This window comes from Giraffa tippelskirchi, chromosome 4 (genome assembly GCF_054371585.1).
Source record: "Giraffa tippelskirchi isolate mGirTip1 chromosome 4, T2T-mGirTip1v1.2.pri, whole genome shotgun sequence".
Lineage (NCBI taxonomy): Eukaryota > Metazoa > Chordata > Mammalia > Artiodactyla > Giraffidae > Giraffa > Giraffa tippelskirchi.
Window position 1 is genome coordinate 97798962 of NC_137278.1, and position 7626 is coordinate 97806587.

General features: G+C 42.7%; 1 protein-coding gene across 5 annotated transcripts in view; it reads right to left on the reverse strand.

Annotated features, from left to right (window-relative positions):
- Window positions 1–7626, reverse strand: part of CNGA3 (cyclic nucleotide gated channel subunit alpha 3) — a 38353-nt gene that overhangs the window by 27886 nt on the left and 2841 nt on the right. The window contains exons 1-2 of one of the 5 annotated variants that reach the window (XM_081484533.1): window positions 7435–7531; window positions 7232–7284 (exon numbers count right to left, since the gene is read on the reverse strand). The exons of 2 other annotated variants lie outside the window; for them this stretch is intronic. The gene's annotated coding sequence lies outside the window, so the exon portion shown is untranslated. Of the gene's footprint in view, window positions 1–912; window positions 1090–2549; window positions 2585–7231; window positions 7532–7626 lie in introns of those variants that run through there. 2 more of the 5 variants (XM_081484530.1, XM_081484529.1) reach the window with 2 other exon arrangements.

A 7626-nucleotide genomic window follows, 5' to 3' on the forward strand; every position in this document is an offset into this window, starting at 1 on the left:
TCACATCTCTTGGCCCCATAAACTGTAGGAGAACTCACAGATGAGACCATGAAATTAAAATCAGTAATACTGAGGCTCTGTTGAGAATGGAAACCACCATCCAGCAAGGGTCCCCTGAGTGTGGGACATCTGCATATCCATTATTTGTACATCCTCAGGAACCTTAAGAGGTAATAGTGAAGCTGATTTTGGAGATGAGGAAATGCAGGTTAGGGTCTCTCTGACCCTGAAGTCCGTGTTGTGGTTTGTTTTATTTTATCACACCCACTGCAGGAGATTAGAATTGCACAAATATAATTTTAATTTTCAAGCATGGGAAGAAGATACATCCTACCAACTACTAGGGTAGCCTTGAAGTGGATCCCAGGTGTGAGTGGTTTGTGATCATCTCCCAAATCCATATGTGTTTTCCAGAGCTTGACTGGGGAACTTAGGACACACTATTTCAGACAATTCCTTTTTTTTTTTTTTTTTAACAGCATCACTAAATCCAACATGTTTTCTTCCCACTGATACACTTACTGATTCTTTCAGTGTCCCAAACATTGCACCTGGCCCTGAGGAGTATGAAGAAAACAGGTCCCTGTCTTTGAAGACACAAAACTGCATGAGGAAACAGGCATGGAAACAGCAGTGGGAGGAAACAGAGGTGCTGAAATAGAGACAGAGGCATGATGGGAAGCAATGCAGATGGCGGGGGACTAATTCTGTCTTAGGGACCACTGAGGTCCGAGGACACTCCTTATGTGAGGAGCAATCACCATAATTATTTAACATTATTCAACATCTACCACGTGTGAACCACTGTGCTGTGCACCCTTAAGGATTTGATGGTCTTTTGTGCATAGCTCTAACTCTCTCCACTGCTCTCGGCTTGGACATCTAAATAGGCAGGAATCTAACACAACTTACCCAGCTATTCTTGTGCTTTTCTCATTCCTTTATTCACTCCAGAAGACTTAAAGGAGTTAATAAACTTTACTTAAAATATTTTGTCTTCCAAAACACCCATCATGTACTCATGGTAGGTAATAAAAAGTTGGAGGCATAAATGGAGGAAGGTCCAGGTGAATAACTGCAATGATGACACTGAGAATTACAACAGTATGTTTATTAGCCTTTACTCTTTGCCTGGCACTGTTCTTGATAACTTAAGTTGTATTAAACTCATTTGATCCTCCTAACACTTCTGTGAATGAGTCACGCTGAACATTTACGTCCTATTTAAGATGGAGGGGAATTTATGAGGGAGAGAGCAAGTAAGTCACAAAGGAAGTCAAAACATGTAAAGCCCTATTTTTTAAATTGAAATGTGCTTCTGAAAAAAAATCTTGGTCCCCACTTGTGATGACTAACTTCTCATACTAAAAAAATATTGTCCACGTCCTGTCCTCTTTTTTATTCTGGGTTAAACATGAAAACCAGTCCTGGTTCAATGTGTGTCAATTGACACATTGCCATTTTCCAAAGCCTGGATGTAGCGCACCAGTAGAGAGGTGGGAGGCTTCTGTGAATGATCACTGTCCTGGGTAATGACTTCTTTTCAATCAGGGTCTGGCAGGTCCAATCAGTGAGGCACTAAGTCTGGACACAAAGCCATGCCAAGCAAATGGGAATCCCAATCAGAGGAGAGCCCTGCAGTCGTGCTGGACAGGCACACTTGGCCCAATTCCGTCCAGCTGGGATGGAGCATTTTTACCACTTGGGGTCTTTGATCTTCTCAGAAGTAACCTGCCTCTGGGCTTCAGCCATTTCGAGCCTGCACAACTCAACTTACCTAGCATCACTCTGGGCAAAAAGCACTCAGCCAGTTCTCTGTAAGTGTGAGGTTGGGCAGGCTCATTTTGTCAAATTAAACTCCAAAGATAAGTTAGTAATTCCCACAAAGTCTGCACACCTTGGAACTTTTATCTAAAGCACACTTCTCATTGCCTTTCCCTTCTTTCCTATTTCATCTGAGAACTTCAGGGTAGAAGGGAAAATCTCTAATGCTGAGCCACTGAATCACTCAGACAGGTGAGCCAGCCACAGAACAAACACAGGGACCAGAGCAGACATTAGTACATGAACTCAATGATAACGGTTTTGTGTTTTCAAGCAGTTCCTTGAGTAAATCTCTTCTCAGCTCAGCCTTCAATTTGGGCATGTGACCTAGAACTTTAGTTTCTTCATCTAATAATGGGACATAGACTATGGCACATAGATGAAATCTTCCACAGAAACCCATTCAAAAAACATTCACTTGTAGTGTTTTATTTAAATGTTTGATAATTTTTATAAAAACAATCAGTGGGATATAAGTTAATGTTGACCATAATATCCAAATAGTAAAGTTAGGTATGGAACACATATCAACCAATGCTATCTCTATTCATCCAGGGTTTCAAAATACTTAAATACATATTTTAAAAAACCCTTAAAATTCAGGTAGAATACCTTTGGGAACTCTGTGGAACAGAGTTACAAACCAAGACCCAGTAGATTATTAAAGGGCCTTCTGTTTCAGAATTTCCAGGATGGGACAAAACTCGACAGTGCAAATACCGTACCTGACAGTCCTCTCCTATTTTCTCTGAATGTGATCCTATATGGGGGAGATTCAAAAACAGAAAGGGGAAGCAACTATATAATGTCAATATTCTCTGGACACGGCACAAGTATAAACAACTTAAACATCAGAATTAAATGTGAGAAGGTGAAAATTATATTAATAGGCAAAGATTTTAATAACAAAATACTAGCAAACCAAATCTAGTAATACATAAAAAGTATCTTATACCATGGTCAAGTGATAGTTATTCTAGGAATGCAAAGTTGGCTTATCATCCAAAATTAATCAGCCTAGTATACCATATTGGGCTTCATGGGTAGCTCAGCTGGTAAAGAATCCGCCTGCAGTGCAGGAGACCTGGGTTCAACTCCTGGGTCGGGAAGCTCCCCTGGAGAAGGTACAGGCTACCCACTCCAGTATTCTTGCCTAGAGAATCCCCATGGACAGAGGAGCCTGGTAGGCTACAATCCATGGGGTCACAAAGAGTTGGATGCAACTAAGCACAACATAGCACAGTACACCATATTAATAAGTTAAAGGGTAAAAACATGTTCATCTCAATGGGCACAAGAAAAGCATTTGACAAAATCCAACATAGTTTCATGTTAAAACTATCAATAAACTAGGACTAGAAGGAAATGTCCTCAACCTGATTAAGGGCTTCTATGATCAACTCACTTTCAACAATGGTGCCAAGATAACTCAATGAGGGAAAGAATAAATGGTATTTTCATCAAATGTTGCTGGTATGTAAAAGAATACATACCATCCATAAAAATTAACTCAAAATAGGTCATAGACTTAAACATAAGGGCTAAAACTATAAAGTTTCTAGATGAAGACATAGGAGTAAATCTTCATGACCTTGGGTTAGACAGTGGTTCCTTAGATATGACATCAGAAGAATAATGACTAAAAAAAAAGATTGGGCTTCATAAAAAAAAATAAAATAAAACCTTTGTGCATCAAATGACACCATCAAGAAGTAAAAAGGCAACACATAGAATGGAAAAAATAATTTAAAATCATATATTGGTAAGGGCCTTTTACCCCAAATATGTAAAGAACTATTACAACTCAATAATAAAAAGACAAGTAACCCAATTAAATAATGGGCAAAGGAGTTGAATACATATTTCTCTAAGGAGATACACAAATGTTAAACAAGCACATGAAGAAATGCTTAATATATTTAGTTATGGAGAAATGTAAGTCAAAATCATGATGAGATATCACTCCACATTGCCTAAAAGGGCTATAATTAAGAAATAGACAGTAACAAGTGTTGGTAAGGATGTGGAGAAGTTGGAATCTTCACACACTTTTGGTGGGAATGTAAATGGTATAGCCACTTTGGAAAACAACTGGGCAGTTCCTCAAAATGCTAAAAAGAGTCACCATAAGACCCAGGAATTCCACTCATAGGCAGATACCTAATGAAAATATATGTCCACACAACCTGTATTTCAATGTTCATGCCAGCATTATTCATAATAGTCCCCCAATAGAAACAACCTACATGTCCATCAACTGATAACTAGATAGACAAAATACGGTGTAGCTACATAATGAAATGTTATTCAGGTGGATTTTTATTTGGCAATTAAAAAGGATAAAATACTGATACCTGCTACAACATGGATGAACCTGGAAAACATTATATACTAAGTAAGCAAGCCAGCCAGACACAAAATGCCACATATCGTATAATTCAATTTGTATGAAATATCCAGAATAGGCAAATCCATAGAGATAGAAAATAGATTAGTGGCTGCCAGGGACAAGGATGGGAGGGGAGTTAGAAAAGAAAATGTCTGATAATGGGTGCAAGATTTCCTTTTGGAGTGTTGAAAAGTGTTAAACTGCAACCTGTAGAGGGTGGAGTTCTCCCTCTTCTGAACTCGGTGCATTTCTATAACCCAAGCAAAGGGCAGCTTGCACATACCAGCTGTAGATTTTCAATTCCTGACTAAGAAAAAAAGCTAACATTGTTCCCCAAACAGGAAGAGATTTAGAGTGAAAGAGAATGTACTGAAATTGTAACAATGTTATCAATTCTGTTACTCAAACACCTGGCAGAGGCTTGCCGCATGCCTGGAAAGTGTCTTGGTCTTCTGGAGAGATGATTCAAAATTCACCAGACTCTGGTTTCCTGAGCTTTAAGCGCACTCATTTTCTAAATGACTACTTTGAAATAAGATTCAGCTGCTCAGGCTGAGATTCCAAGAGGATGAAACTACTTTCTAGATGTTGCTAGAGCCAGTGAACCCAGATCTCTGTAGCCAGCCTTATAGATGCTCTCTGCAGAATCATGTCTGCTCCTCCCAACACACACACACACTCACTCTCTCTCTCTCTCTCTCTCTTACTCACAGTCATCAAGGACAGGCAAAGGACCTCCCTTCTTTCCCCAAGGACCCATTTCCAAGAATAGCTACAGGCACAGGAAGTAAAGTGTGTTATTTCCCCTTAATTAACTTTTGGGATGTGATTATAAAGTAGTACACTGTCATTATAGTAAATTATAAAATGGTCGTATCTAACTTTGAGCACTTGCCATACCAGGCACTGTGCTGAGAAATTCACTCCAATTGCTTCATTTCTTCTCCTAACAACCCAATGAGGCAGATAGTATAACTCCTGCTACCAATTTGCACATGAAGAACCTTGGGCTCAGAATGGCTAACAACAGTTATTGTTAACAATGGTTATTCAAAGTCACCCAGTGGCAGCACTGGGGAACAAAAGTCTGTTTGGGTTTAACCCCTACAACTAGATTATTCTAATACAAGATGGAATGTGTGAAATTCCTCATAGAACAACAAAAGAGGGACTCCTCTGGTGGTCCAGTGGTTGAGAGTCCAGGCTTCCAAATCCCTGGTAGGGAAACTAGGATTTGCATGCCAAAACCAAAAATAAATAAATAAAACAGGACAAAAGAAGTGTTTTGGGGATGAGATGAGGTCCAGAGTGTGGGCCATGTCAGAGAGGATGCAGCATATCCAGGGAAGAGTTGATACAAAACTGTCCTGAATGGCACCCTCCCACTGGAGCCTACTAATCATCCAGCTAAGACTCACATAAGCTTCCAGACCTCCCTCTCCTTCACTTCCCTAGATCTTCCGTCACCAAGTCCTCTAGGTTATCTGTCCCCTCTGTTGCCTTCCATTCTTCCATTCACTAATTCAGAAATGGATTGAGCCCTAACCATGTGGCAGGACTGTACCAGGCAGTAGGGGTCTGACAGTGAACAATCCAGAAGCAGCTCCTGGCCTCTTGAGTTCTGCTCCCACCTTTGTCTAGGCTCTTGTCCCTCTCTCCAGGATTGCTGAAACAAATCCACCCATGCCCCTTGCTGTGGAAGCGCAGAGTCCTAACCACTGGACCACTAGGGAATTCCCACACAGTAGTTCTAATCACGTCATTCAGAAACTTTTAGAGGTGGTCTATTTTCTCCAGCATGTAGCCTTAGCCTGACATTAAAGATTTTTTGTAACCTGGATTATATTCCCTTAAAAGTGATGCTCCATTTAAACCAAATCACTCACCCTTCCCTTAAGGGTGGCATAAGTTTTCTCATCCCACTTACTGGCATAGAATGCTCACCAAAGCCCACTCTGCACTGGCTTTTATTTCTCAGTCCCCCTTTCAGAGCAGCTGAGGACTGAGTGGCAGACTCTAGCCAGCAGAATCCCCCATTGATGAACAACCCCCACCCTCCTGCCCCACCAAGCCTTGGAACCTCAGACATTGCATAGGCAATACACTAAGCTGCTGAGACGTTCTGAATCTATTACTGAATGCAAGTTTGTGTTCCAGAAACACAGTGAGGCCAAGTAATATCAAAACTAAAATGTTGCAGTTTGGAACAGAGAAAGGTTTATTGCAGGGCCATGCAAGAAGATGGGTGGCAGCTCATGCTTTAAAAACCCCAAACTCCCCGAAAGCTTTCAGTAAAGCCTTTTTATAGGAAAGGTGATGGAGAGGTGTGGTGAGTTGTTGCAAACTTCTTGGTGTCACATCCTTTGTTCTAGAGGTCAGGTCATGAGGCTCCTGTAAACCTCCACCAAATCCACCAAACAAACGTCGTAAAGCACAGAGAAGCCTGACAGTGCTGCAGTCCACGGAGTCACAAAGAGTCGGACACGACTTAGTGACTGAACAACAAATGTTATTCTCCGTTCTGAAAAGGAGGGCAAGGTCCCAAGACTCAACTCTCTCCCTCTGATGCCCTGGCCCTGGCTAAGGCGGGGGGGGGGGGTGTGGGGGTGTAGGGGTGTCTCTGCTGGTGCCATTCACCCTGCCCAGGAGTATTCCTCCAGCACCCAGTCTTGGTCCTCCTGCCAGCACCCTCAGGGCCAGGTCCCCAGACCCTGCTCAGCCATCATCACTGGGTGACCTGAACCCAGCCAGCCCTCAGGCTTGTCATTTAATCTGGAGAGAACCATTTGTATGGCATCAACAGGAATACCCATTCTAGCAAATACTCATCAGGTCAATTCTCTGCTCCTGACAACTGCCCTTGGTTGAAAAGAGCCCCAACCACAGAGGTGGACCTGAATTAACAATGTGCAAGGTCCTTGCAACTTAACCCTCACCTCCGGCCACTTACTAGGGATGGACAACTGATCTATGCTGGACCGAGTTTTGAAACTTGAAGGGAGAGACTGAAGCTGGTACCTGAATGGCAGTGTCCAAATACTCCAGTTGCTGAGGCCTCCACAGACTTGGACCTGTGAAGACCACCTCTGCCATTAGAAGGCCACCTCTGCCATTAGATTGTGGAGGCAGAGATGGGGGAGAGGTTCCCAGGGCAGCTGGGGCGGGGGCTCTGGAGCTACTGAGGATACAGCCCTCAGCCTGTCCTGGGACCCCCAGCTCACCCACTGGCCCCCAGGCTAGAGGACCTGGAGGGTCCTGGGGAGAAGGCTGCCATCCACCTCCCACAGCACCCTCTGCCATGACGACCACCGTGAGTGTGACAGTTGGGAAACGAGCAGGACCTCTAACGGACACGCTCTGGGCCTCAGCTCAGGATCTCGCGATAATTGTCATGAGCTAACGGCCGCGTGTCG